A 14172-nucleotide genomic window follows, 5' to 3' on the forward strand; every position below is an offset into this window, starting at 1 on the left:
TTATGGCCTCGAAGCTAAGGATAACTATTTTTAACTATTTGTCCATTTATTTTTTGTAACAATGACAAACCAAATGAAGGCTGTTGCTCTGACTCTGCTAAAAGTAAGGACCATAAAATATATATAATGACACCAAAACCATGAGAAACAATATAAAAAATTAATAAATTAGCCTTTATCAAAATTAAACAATTTCAAATGACATTATCTTCAAAAACCACCAAAAAGAAAATGAAAAGAGAAGCTACAGAGTAGGGAAAGCATTCTGCAAATCAATAAATATAAATATGTAAATCCTCTGCCAGATACATTTTATGAATATTTTCTCCCTTTCCATTTCATAAATGTTATTTTTTGATAAGCAGAAGCTTTAAATTTTGATAAAATAATTTTTTTTCTCATTCCGGCTATTTATGTGTCTAGCTTTCTTTCTATCTCCTGAGCTAGAAGGTAAAGGCCTGCTTTATTTTATCTGCTCACATGTCCCAAGAGTCAAGAACAATGCCAAGTACACAGAAGGTTTTAGAATGAACAAATAGCTCATTATGAAATAAGAAGTGTCTCCTAAGTGTTTATTGATGAAATGAAAATTGTCTGAGATGTCTTTCACAATAGTCTGGGAAAGGGGCCTAGCGAAGGCTATGTACCGACATGCTAAAAGCTGAGTGACACTGATACCCTATCCATTTTCTATGTGTTTGCACATGTATATGCTTGGAAGTGTCCACAACAAGAGTATTTTTAAAAACCTTTTTAACACGTAGCCTAAAATGACATGAATTCCTTTCAGTGAGTCTTTCCTTTCCTCCTCTTCCAAGACCGCTGTGGCCCACAGCTACACCACCTTCACGACAGACACTCACAGGCATATGTGCACAGAACACACACACACCAAACACACGTACGTCTATTCAGAGTCAACGTTCCATAGAGGGCACCTGACTCATTCGTTTTTGGAGATGAAAGAATATTAATATGCAGAAGCAAAATAATGAGGCTCTGTTATCTTCTATATAATGGCTCCAAAAATTCTAGAACAAAAAGAGAAAATGTTTTGCTATTTCCCAAATGGCTTTGAAAATGAATGAAAGAATTCAGCATCTCATTATACAAGAAACAATAACAAACATTCAACAAATAGACACTGAGTTGCCTAGACTGTGAAAGGAACTCTAATGATACAAAACACATCCTTACCCCTCAGCAGGCTCATATTCTACTAGGAGCCATGTGACACATGTGGAAAAGAACTCTGATACAAGGCCACATGGGATCACGTGTGTGATATAAACTAAGAACTACAGCAGGACAAAGAGGCAAGCAGTCCTACTGCCAAGTAGACTATTTGGATAAAGACCAGAAACATCATTAGAGCTAAACCCCAAAGAAACAAAACTTTTTTGTTTTTTTTTTCTGGAGGGGGCAGGTAGGAGCAGTTAAAACACTGTAAGGAGAAAAAAGGAATTAGCAAAGCCACAGAACACACCAGATGAGCATGCAAGACAGGCAGCAGTGCAGAGAGCTGCCACTCTGGCTTTCCACTGCGGGGCAACTGAAAACCCAGGCAGAGAACCATCCACCACATCACAGGAGAATCTGAATTAGCAGCTGGAATTCATTCAGCAGTGTCAGCAGGGAGTCACCAAAATGCTTCAGGAAGATTTGGTTTTCAGTATACAGGACATATCATAGGGAGAGAAAGTCTAGAGGCAGAGCAAGAGCATTCTGATTGTTTTGAGTTATAGGGCCTGAACTGGAATGCTATCGGTACTCATGAGTCCAAAGTAAGTATCTTAGAGTTATCGACAGAGGACTCAATGGAAATGAGGAAGCTTACACACATATAAATTTAAAAAGAAAAGCTTTCATCAGAAAGATTATTAGTTTATTATAGCAGAACTCACGACCCACCCTTGGGAAAGTTCAAGGACTCGTTTCTGGAGATAGGCTGAATTCATTTGCTCAACATTTACTGAAGTCGACCATGTGTCAGAAAGTACTTCAACCCTCTGTGAACAAAGCAAAACAACAGACCAGGCAGGTCATCACTCAAGGCAGGATCCCTGTTTTCTCTCGAAGTCCTAGTCCCTGTGCTCACTGGAGAAGACCGTGAGCCTCCCGTTTCCTCCCACAGTAAGATTCCAAAATTCAGCAGACTTAGTGGGAATTTAGACTAAACTAATGAGATGTATTATTAAGCCAAATCTTCTCAAAGCAGATGGTTCCTACACAAATTGATCAATTACTATTCAACACACCACACATCCTCACTCTGCAAATATGCAATTCCATTTATAGTTTCTACTCTCACTCAAATTCTCAGATAGTGGTTGTTCCTTAACTAAAAACAAATAAAGTTGTCTTCAATTTTACCTATATACATACATACATATATACATATGTATAAAGTGATCTTCAATAGAATGATCCTTGGAAGAAAAGTTATGACCAACCTAGACAGCATATTAAAAAGCAGAGACATTGCTTTGCCAACAAAGGTCCATCTAGTCAAAGCTATGGTTTTTCCAGTGGTCATGTATGGATGTGAGAGTTAGTTACAAAGGAAACTGAGCACCAAAGAATTGATGCTTTTGAACTGTGGTGTTAGAGAAGACTCTTCAGAGTCCCTTGGACAGCAAAGAGATTCAACCAGTCCATCCTAAAGGAAATCAGTCCTGAATATTTATTGGAAGGACTCATGCTGAAGCTGAAACTCCAATACTTAACCCACCTGATGTGAAGAACTAACTCACTGGAAAAGATCCTGATGCTGGGAAAGATTGAAGGCGGGGGGAGAAGGGGACCACAGAGGATGAGATGGTTAGATGGCATCACCGACTCAATGGACATGAGTTCGAGCAAACTCCGGGAGTTGGTGATGGACAGGGAGGCCTGGCGTGCTGCAGTCCATGGGGTCGCAAAGAGTCAGACACGATTGAGCGACTGAGTTGAACTGAATGTCATGATCTTCAATTTTACCTATAAAAAATTATTAACTCACATGGAAACTATCCCAAAAGAAAATCCCTACTATTAACTGAAATACTCTCTGCTGAGGTTTGAAAAGAAAAGATGCAGCAAAAAAAATCAAAACATTAATACACTTTTTAATAACAATAAAACAAATCAATAGCAGCCTTCTGATGACACCTGGTGGCCATTTCTCAGAGGAACTATTTTCAGCATTTTTCAAAAAGTGTCTCAGAAACTAGTAGAGAAACATGACCGGTTATTGGACCACTTCATAAGCTCGCTTTACTGTGGGCAGCATGCATGTAGTTTTCCCCTTCGGGTCCACTTTCACCGGCCGCACCCTGACTGGTTCTCGCCATCCGCCCCTCTCCCAGGGCGGTCTGGCCCACACTCGCGCAAGCTCCCCACTAGCAGGGTGAGGCCGCCCCCAAGAGAAGGCCGCGCTCTGTGCCCACCCGGGCCGTCCCCCCCCATCCTTCCTGGACCGACCCAAGGGCCGCCGTGAGGTTGCCACGCACCGGCAGCAGGCCAGAGGCACAGGCACAGTGGGGATGCGCGTGTGGCAGGCAGGCACTCACAGAAATTCCCCCTTTGTCTTCAGGCCTGGAAGGACAAGGCAGGGCACGTAAAGCAGCCCGCAAGCCTGCTCCACGTGCGACGGTGACGGCTGAGCGAGAACAAAGGGAAATCAATGGGCTACTCAGATCTCTTCCTGAACCTACCATTGTCTACTGCACTTTTTACTGAAAACACGTCTCTTACCACTAGACTATCACTAACTTAATACAGTACCACCACGTCCAGGTGTTGTCTGTTAACGAGAAACTCAGATGCATTAGTCGCCATTCATCAATTTCTGAGACCACAAAATAAACTGATGCTGACAAAAATATCACTTTCTATGAAAATGCTTACAAGTTGAATAACATCTTCCATGAGAAAAGAGTATAACTTACACCCTAAAAACCATTTACTACATAACACTGGAGGCAATTTACCACAAATGGGTGTGTAATATAGCTGTGGTTTATTCACAATTGGACCAGAACATGAACGCCTGGGTCCGATGATAACACCCACCTCCTCACTGTCCGACAACTGGCTGCAAGGATTTCCTCAGTTATGTTCATACATTTGTACCTGTCCCCAATCGGATAAATTCACATGGTGTATTAAAACGAGTGCACAAAATCCTCTGACACTCCTTAAAGGATGGAGCTAATCCCCTCCCGTTGGTGTGGCCTGGCCTTGCTGACCTGCTGGGAAGGGACAGAGCAGAGTGGAAGTGAGGGTGTTCACCTCCTAGGAGACCCCATGCCTGCGGCTTGCTCCCTCCTTGCCCTCCGTCTGAGGGAGCGGGAGCCCTGCTGAGCGTACACCCTGCAGCCGAAGCTGGGGATGCTTGGGGGTGGCAGGTGGAGAGGAACTGAAGCCTCCTACCCAGAGCCAGAAGGAGCAACTGCCGACAGCAAGCAAGTGAGCTGTCCATCCGGAAGAGGCTCCTCCAGCCCCAGGTGAGCCTTCAGATGACTGACTGCAGAAGCAGAAGCCCCCAGGTGAGCCCACTCTGAAACCCCTGACGGACAGACACTCACTTTAAGCCCCAAGATTTTGACGTAATTTGCTTCAGGGCACTAGACTACTGGGAAATCCCATGGACAGAGGAACCTGGCAGGCTACAGTCGCCACAGCATCGCAAAAAAGTAAGACACGACTTAGCAACTAAACAACTAGTATAATGCCTGTTCTCTCTCTCCCACCTTGTCAGGAATAGACACAGCTCAAGTGCACCACCTCCTGTATATATATTTTATACATAATTTCCTTTTCTCTATGCTCCAACCTTTAACAGGAATCTTCTGTATTAACATGAGAGTATTAAGCTACTACACAGGAGGAGGTCAACAAATGTTAAGAGAATTACGCTCTGAAATGCACATCAAGACCAGAATTCCTGTCAAACATGTGTAAGAAGATTTTAGAACTTAAGACAGTGACATTTACATTCATGCCTCTCCCACTACCAAAATCAGATCATTGATCATTACAATAAAAAAGCAGTGTAATAAAATCAAGAGTTACTAAAGAGATGAGGTAGAGAGAGTTTTACATTTAATTTGTATAGAATAAAAGAAAAGTTAAAGTTCCCGAAAGACCTGCTCGTGTTAGATGATGGTTTTCATTCTCAGAGGCCCCTAGAACTATTTGTACCACAGACCTGCCTCAGAGCTAACGGTAACCAGGAGCTCCTTGCCAGCTGGGCTCGGGATGACAGCAGCCCACAATCTAACATTCCCCCAACCTGCTGAGGTGGCCCATGTAGTAAACACACGGAGAGCCACAGGTCATCGAGGCTAGGCACGTCACAATCCTTCTGGGCCCGGAGACAGGTAACTCCCTCGCCTCCCACTAGCAGGACGCATCCGAGCTCAGGAGTTGCCGGAGTCTCTGATCACAAGACCTGTGCCTGATTAAGCTTCGCCTCCAAAGCATCTCACACGCATGTCGAGCTTAATCCTAAAGAGGACCTTCCCAGGAGGTCCAAAGACACACTGAAGACAGACAGGCCCGAACTATGTGCTCCTGAGCCCAAAGGTCAGTGCAGGGTAAAATATCAGATGGAGAAAAAAGTTCTCACTCGAGTCAAAAAAGAATACTGTTTCTATTCCGGGGTGAAAGTGAAAGTGTTAGTCCTCAATTGTGTCTGACTCTTCGTGACCCCACGGATTGTAGCCCTGCAGCCCCTCTGTCCCAGGGATTCTCCAGGCATGAATACTGGAATGGGTGGCCATTCCCTTCTCCATGGGATCTTCCCGACCCAGGGATTGAACCTGGGTCTCCTGCACTGCAGGTAGATTCTTTACCATCTGAGCCACCAGGGAAGCATGGTCTGTTTCAAACATCTGATTCTGTGTGCAAATTAAAAAACAGAATATTTCTTAAGTTTTGATTGCATAAAACAATCACTAAAAAGTCATACCAAGAGGGAGAATAAGTAGATCATCATCCCTTTCATTAGCAAAGATAGGCACCTTTCCAACACTGCTCATGAAGATGTGTTAATACCAACAAAAAACAAATCACAGGACAAAAATAAACTATAAAATTAGCTCAGCCTTCCTACCTGGCTATTTTTTTTTTTAATCTTCCTACACTTCAAGTACTATTTTCCAAATACGTTAATTGATCTAGTAATAAAGTTAATTTTATGACTATCTTACATCAACCATCTCTAACCAATGTACCTTTTGTTGTATGAAAGATTTTATCTGGAAAGTTAAAATTTAATATATCTCTTATAAATCTTTCACTAGTATTTCTAATTGTTTTGATTTTTTAAGAAAGGAAATTCTTATTGGAATAGAAAAACAGTAAAGAGAATGAAGCTTCTATGAGTAAAGTAGAAAATGAAACAATTCAATGCCATTAAAAGCAGACACATAGAATCATTTGTATCCCATGCCATTTGAAAAGGGGTTGTTTTATTATCAATGTAACTAATCACAATGAAACCATCTCTTACAACTAAAGACATTATAATGAATTTTCTTTACAGCTACAGAGAAATGGGATTTGCTGTTTCACATCAAATAGAACAGGCTGTATAAATTCTTCTTCCTATTTATTGTAAAATATAATTTCATCTATAAAATCAGTCATGAAATATTAAAACTGAAACAACAGAATTTATATCCTTTACTTAATTTAGTTTAAACGGTCTATTCACTAAAAAGGGGGGAGTGGGTACATGTGACAGAACCCCTACTTCCTCATTAAGTGTTTCCATTAGACCCTTTATTTTCAAGAATTTATAATGCAGCCATAAAGAAAAGCATTCTATAATAAAAGTTATACACTTTACTAAATTTTCCTTTCATCTTATTCAAAGGCAAAAGAATAAAGCACATAGCATACGAATGCTGAGGAAGGGAAGACAAGTAGGAGGAAAAAATTAAAGAAACACAATAGACTGACAATGAAAGTGTAAAATTCCAGTAAAAAAAAAAAAAAAAAAAGAAAGAAAGAAAAAACAAGTGAGGTGGCCCAAGTATTCCAACAACACACTGCAGGACACATGGCAAATATTTAACTTTTCTGAGCCCTAGTTTCCTCATTCCATGTAAGATTTCTACATTCCATGAGAAAATCTCTCACTGATAGTAAAAAACTGGTGACCACTCAACAAGAAGAAAAAGAATGAAACTGTTTTTCATTCCAGCAGGAAAATATGAAGAGAAAGGCTACTTCCAAAATACAAATATGGAAGAAAACTAACTTTAAAAACAGCTAAAACACATTCTACACTGATCTTGCTTAGATTCATCAAGGTCCACTGAGAAGAGATGAATTAATACAGTGACTAATCAAAGAACTGCCAGGGAAAAAAAGACAAAAACTACTAATTTTGGAAGAAATCTGGAAAACATTAATTCCAACTGTCAATAAGCTAACACATGATATAAAATTATCATGCCTCCCGATAGCTGGAATATAAATTATTAGGTACCAAAGACCTGAGTGTTAAGAAAGTATATTTAGAAGTAAGCCAGAAAGATAAAGAACATTACAACATACTAACACATATATGTGGAATTTAGAAAGATGGTAACGATAACCCTATATGCAAAACAGAAAAAGAGACACAGAAGTACAGAACAGACTTTTGAACTCTGTGAGAGAAGGTGAGGGTGGGATGTTTCGAAAGAACAGCATGTATATTATCTATGGTGAAACAGATCACCAGCCCAGGTGGGATGCATGAGACAAGTGCTCGGGCCTGGTGCACTGGGAAGACCCAGAGGGATCGGGTGGAGAGGGAGGTGGGAGGGGGGATCGGGATGGGGAATACGTGTAACTCTATGGCTGACTCATGTCAATGTATGAAAAAACCCACTGCCATGTTGTGACGTAATTAGCTTCCAACTAATAAAATTAATTAATTAATTAAATTTAAAAAAAGAAAAGAGAAAATGTCAGTATTAAATTTTTAAAATGGATATAATTCTAATCAAGGCTATTTATCTAATAAGGTTAATAGTTTCCCACACACTCACACTGGATAGGGAAATTACAGGTAATTTTTCCTTCTTCTTCCTGGCTTTTTTCTATACGCTTTCCTACATATATTACTTTGGGAGACACAGAAGGGGGAAGCTTTAAAAAAGTCCCTACACATGGTTAAATAATGGAAAATGATGATTCCTCTCAAGAAAGGAAGAGCAAGCCCTCAGGTAGAAATACATTTATGATTGTGGTTCTTGGACTAAACTGAGAATCAAAATACCACAAATAAAAGGAAGGTCAGGTGACTTGCAAAAACCAGAGATGTTTGGGGTCTAGTCTTAGTCAAACACCCAGGAATACCAAGAAATCTCCCTGTGGCCAGTGGACTGCCCACTGAACTCAGAGAGGAGGCAGCGGCCCAGTAACAACCAGCACAGCCGGCACCCACGTCTTGGCTCCCATTCCATCCCCACTGAATAGACCCTGGGCTCCTGAGGATCAGTGGGATCCAGGCCTGAGGTACTGTAGGTACACGATAATTAAGTACCGTTAAATGTAGGAATGAAGAAGTCCATGTTGCTGACTGGAGACCGAGGCAAGCAGACAGACAAACAGATGGACCGACAGGGCAAAGGCACGGCTCTGTTTAGAGCAATGCTGAGAACCAGGTGGTAAATGTGGATGGAGTGCAGGGGACAGAAAATCATTTGACAAAAACTGTATCAGGCAAGATGGATGCCAAGTCCAGGGGGGTAATTTTGATATGCAGAGTATCTGAGTGGCGTTAAACCATCTCCCTACACTGCTTATTTGCTACAAGGGAAGATGAAAAATTGAGTACCAGCTACATCTTGCAGGGGAGATCAAAAGTAACCTCCGCGGTGAAGGTGGACATGGGCTGCCTGCAGACAAGCACCCTGAGGAGGGCAGGACGCCTGTGCTCACTGCAGTGGAAAACGGCAAACCTGCAGCTAACCGAGGGGAGACAGCGGACAACACAGAGCGAGGAACGCTTTAGTCGAAGATGAAAAAAACAAGTGGGGAGGACTGCATTCTTCACAAATGTCAGTGTCATCACAGACAAAGACAGACTGTGGAAACGTTCCAGATTACAGGAGGCTGCGGAGACATGTGGCAACCCACTCCAGTATTCTTGCCTGGAAAATTCCATGGACAGAAAAGCCTGGCAGGCTACAGTCCATGGGCTCAGACACGACTGAGCACACACACACACACAGACATGACAACGAAATGTGATATGTGTTCTCAGACTGGATCCTCCAGTGGCAGGAAAACATGCCATTAAGGGCATCCTAGGTCAGCTGACCAAAAGTACGGGCTGCACAGAGAGCTGGTAAGATATTCCTTCCAGGTACATCTGGGAGGATGTTTCTGGAAGAGACAAGCATTTGAATAGTAGACTGAATAAAGAAGATCTTTCCTCACCAGTGTGGGTTGGCAGTGCCCAACCCGCTGAGGGCTGGGATAGAACAGAATGATGGAGAAGTGAACAGAGGGCAAATCTGCTTTTTCTCCCTGAGTCAGGACATCCACCTTCTCCTCTGACATCAGCGCTCATGGTTTTTGAGCCATCAAACTCAGACTGAATTGTCACCAGTTTTCCTGTTTCTCCATGCTACAGAGAGATCATGGCACTTCCAAGCCTCCATATCCACACTGACCAATGCCTACAAAAAAAAAAAAATACCCTCTGATATGTATCTGTATACATCCTATCAGGCTTCTGAGGTGGCGCTAGTGGTAAAGAACCCACCTGCCAGTGCAGGAGATGTAAGAGACGTGGGTTCGATCCCTGGGTCAGGAAGATCCCCTGGAGAAGGGCAAGGCAACCCACTCCCAGTATTTCTGCCTGGGAAATTCTATGGTCAGAGGACCCTGATGGGCTACAGTCCATGGGGTCACAAAGGGTCGGACACGACTGAAAGTGACTTAGCACACAACATGCATACATCCTATTGGTTCTCTTTCTCTAGAAAAGCCTGACTGATACAGGTTTTGGTACAGAGAATGGTTCTAGACGAATAGGATTTTCCCTTAAATTGGAACCGAGGTTTCTGGAACTGACTTTTTTTTTTTTTCATTTATTTTTATTAGTTAGAGGCTAATTACTTTACAATATTGTAGTGGTTTTTGCCATAAACTGACATGAATCAGCCATGGATTTACATGTGTTCCCCATCCTGAACCCCTCCTACCTCCCTCCCCATCCCATCCCTCTGGGTTATCCCAGTGCACCAGCCCCGGGCACTTGTCTGATGCATCTAGCCTGGACTGGCGATCTGTTTCACACTTGATAATATACATGTTTCGATGCTGCTCTCTCAGATCATCCCACCCTCGCCTTCTCCCATAGAGTCCAAAAGTCTGTTCTATACATCTGTGTGTCTTTTTCTGTCTTGCATATAGGGTTATTGTTACCATCTTTCTAAATTCCATATATATGCGTTAGTATACTGTATTGGTGTTTACCTTTCTGGCTTACTTCACTCTGTATAATGGGCTCCAGTTTCATCCATCTCATTAGAACTGATTCAAATGTATGGTTTTTAATGGCTGAGTAATATTCCATTGTGTATATGTACCACAGCTTTCTTATCCATTCGCCTGCTGATGGGCATCTAGGCTGCTTCCATGTCCCGGCTATTATAAACAGTGCTGTGATGAACATTGGGGTGCACGTGTCTCTTTCAGATCTGGTTTCCTCGGTGTGTATGCCCAGGAGTGGGACTGCTGGGTCATATGGCAGTTCTATTTCCAGTTTTTTAAGAAATCTCCACACTGTTCTCCATAGCGGCTGTACTAGTTTGCATTCCCTCCAACAGTGTAAGAGGGTTCCCTTTTCTCCACACCCTCTCCAGCATTTATTGCTTGTAGACTTTTGGATAGCAGCCATTCTGACTGCTATCTGAGGTATCTGACTGCCATTCTGAGGTAATGGTACCTCATTGAGGTTTTGATTTGCATTTCTCTGATAATGAGTGATGTGGAGCATCTTTTCATGTGTTTGTTAGCCATCTGTATGTCTTCTTTGGAGAAATGTCTGTTTAGATCTTTGGCCCATTTTTTGATTGGGTCATTTATTTTTCTGGCATTGAGCTGCAGGAGTTGCTTGTATATTTTTGGGATTAATCCTTTGTCTGTTGCTTCGTTTGCTATTATTTTCTCCCAATCTGAGGGCTGTCTTTTCACCTTGCTTATAGTTTCCTTTGTTGTGCAAAAGCTTTTAAGTTTAATTAGGTCCCATTTGTTTAGTTTTGCTTTTATTTCCAATATTCTGGGAGGTGGGTCATAGAGGATCTTGCTGTGATTTATGTCGGAGAGTGTTTTGCCTATGTTCTCCTCTAGAAGTTTTATAGTTTCTGGTCTTACATTTAGATCTTTAATCCTTTTTGAGTTTATTTTTGTGTATGGTGTTAGAAAGTGTTCTAGTTTCATTCTTTTACAAGTGGTTGACCAGTTTTCCCAGCACCACTTGTTAAAAAGGTTGTCTTTTCTCCATTGTATATTCTTCCCTCCTTTGTCAAAGATAAGGTGTCCATAGGTACGTGGATTTATCTCTGGGCTTTCTATTTTGTGGAACTGACTTTCTAACAGGGTTAGATTTAAAGACACTAATGACTACTTCCAGTAGCAAAGAGGGTACTGATAGCAGTCTATGGTGTGAACAGGAAAACGCTGTCCCAAAGCCCCACCAGACACACAGGCCTGCAGATTCCCAGCTGAGTGCCTTCACTTCCATCAGAACCTTGTGGATTAAGCACACTCGTCACGTGGACAGTATTTCCCAAGTATGAGAGAAATACAGTAGTGGCCTTCAATAAAGTTACATAGCACAAGAAGGATTTTTAAATAAGTATGTGTTTTTAGCAAGTGTTTTAGGAAAAAAATGAGATACTAGCCTGTGACTCCACCTGTGTTACTTCTTATGGCAAGGCTAAGTTTGAAAAAATTTTTTAAAAAATTAGGTAAAATACTATGGCATTAAATATAGCAGAAACAATGAAAAACAACTAAAGTATGGAAAACTCTGCTTACATATATCTTACTCATTTACTATTTTTTAAATTATATCCTAAGAAATCAATTAAAATAGTTAAGAGTTCTCTGCTACAAGTTTGTCAGTAAATCAGGGTAAATAAGGGAAGTCAGTCCCTGCCCCACCACTGGCAAGCCTCGAGAGGCGGCCTCACTCACTAGTTTTCACACATGAGTACTGGCACCTCAATGACAACTCTCAGAAAACACTGTGGCCAACGAAATGTCCTAACTCTGTATACTGAGAATTAAACATTCTGAGAATTAAATAAGAGAATTATATATTGGGTTGGCCAAAGAGTTCATTTAAATTTTCTGTAAGACCTTGTGGAAAACCCCAAATGAACCTTCTGGCCAACTCAATATGTGGAGAAGGAAAACTACAAAATATTAATTTTCTACACATTCAAAGCTTTCCTTTAGATTTGAGTACCACGGCTTCCCTGGTGGTTTGGATGGTAAAGAATCTGCCTGCAATGCAGGAGACCTGGATTTGATCCCTGGGTTGGGAAGGTTCCCTTGGAGGAGGGCAGGGCAACCCACTCCAGTCTGGAGAATCCCATGGACAGAGGAGCCTGGCGGGCTACAATTCACGTGGTTGCAGAGTTGGACAGGACTGAGTGACGAAGCACAGCACACCCACAGCAGCTAGAATCACCCTAATGAGAAGCTAGCGCCCTACTACCATAACCGCTGTAAGACATGGACATGGCTCAATACCATAACCGCTATAAGAAGTGGACTTGAACAGGCTCACACACAAGCTCACATCTCGCTCCTGTAACTCCCCAGGCCGGTGCTCCAGGTAAGCAGGTCGGCAGGCAGGCCGCTCCCGGCTGACTCCGAGATCCTGGCACTTTCCATCCCGATGCTCTGCCTCAGAGTTCGCCCATTCTCTGCATCCCACTGACAGAAGCAGCAGAGAGGCAGGGCGTTGTCTCTTTAAAAGCCTTGGCCCCCAAGTGGCATCTGCCACTTCCACTCATTCCTGCTTCGCTGAAAGAAAATCTGAACAATGTCCCCTGGAGCCATGCACCTGGCCCGTGTGGAAGGGAAGGCCTGAGTTACATGGACAGCTAGCCATCTCTGCCACCAATCCAAAAATTATTGCACGACTTGTCATTCTATCATTAATGAAGGTTTTTGGTCTTTATATGTTGCTGTTGTTTAGTTGCTTGGTCTTTGTAAGACTTTCCAAAACCTGGCTTGATAAATGCAGCTGTCCCTTTAAGAGCATACTTAGAGCCATTAGTTCCACATTTGTAAAATAGAGACATACAGACAATATCAATCATTGGCAAATTTAGCTAATCATCAAAACATGAGTCCTTTGGGCCTACACGTGAGAGATTTTAATGTCTGGGGTGGTGACCAAACTTGTGGTTTTAAACAGCTCCCTGGTTGACTCTGATGAGGCAGGTTTGGGCCCACTGGCTAAAAGTCCTCCTAACCTCAAGAAAACCTGTATACTTAACACACACTCACCAGACAGAGCTGAGGTGGCGAGGAGAGAAAAAAGGCGAGTCAAGAGGTAGAAAAATGTACTGCCCTCAACAGGGCCCCCACACCAGATTCCAGTCTCGTTTGCCTACCTAACAACTGGCCACACATTATTCCGAAAGTGGCTTTCAGCAAACACTGCCTCAATCTGCCACCCTGAAGTCCTAGGGTTTTAAACACCACCCCATGTGAAGCCAGATTATGGACCCTGAAGATTCTCAATGAAAGCCACTCAATCTCATTTTCTGAAAGACTATAATTTCTACCACCTCTGCTTGAATGATCTGAATTTTCTAGACTATTTTTAAGACATACATTACACCTTAGTTTAAATTCTAACAGTTTTATAATTTTATACAGTCCTATAAAGCTGTGATTCCTCATTCTGTAAGAACTGATCCAATAACGATATATCAAATTCTGATCCCTAATTCACAATAATTCACAACGGAACTGTACACTTGGGAAGGAGTGGTTTGTTGCTTGTTGCAGGTCTAAAACTCATGGTTTCCATTATATTTAGTAACTGACAAGCAGGCTAGGCTTTGGTTACACTGGAAGATCATACTGGTGTTACTCCAACTGTGTTAAGCAATGTCTTTTCCCAAGGAGGTTTCTTATTACCTTGCTTGTTTTTAT

At 42.1% G+C, this 14172-nt stretch overlaps 1 protein-coding gene across 2 annotated transcripts in view; it reads right to left on the reverse strand.

The window, feature by feature from the left end:
• ZNF407 (zinc finger protein 407) overlaps nucleotides 1-14172 on the reverse strand; it is a 376463-nt gene that overhangs the window by 353163 nt on the left and 9128 nt on the right. The window contains exon 1 of one of the 2 annotated variants that reach the window (XM_065932292.1): nucleotides 9424-9544. The exons of the other annotated variant lie outside the window; for it this stretch is intronic. The gene's annotated coding sequence lies outside the window, so the exon portion shown is untranslated. Of the gene's footprint in view, nucleotides 1-9423; nucleotides 9545-14172 lie in introns of those variants that run through there. 2 annotated transcript variants of the gene reach the window in all.

This window comes from Muntiacus reevesi, chromosome 4 (genome assembly GCF_963930625.1).
Source record: "Muntiacus reevesi chromosome 4, mMunRee1.1, whole genome shotgun sequence".
NCBI lineage: Eukaryota > Metazoa > Chordata > Mammalia > Artiodactyla > Cervidae > Muntiacus > Muntiacus reevesi.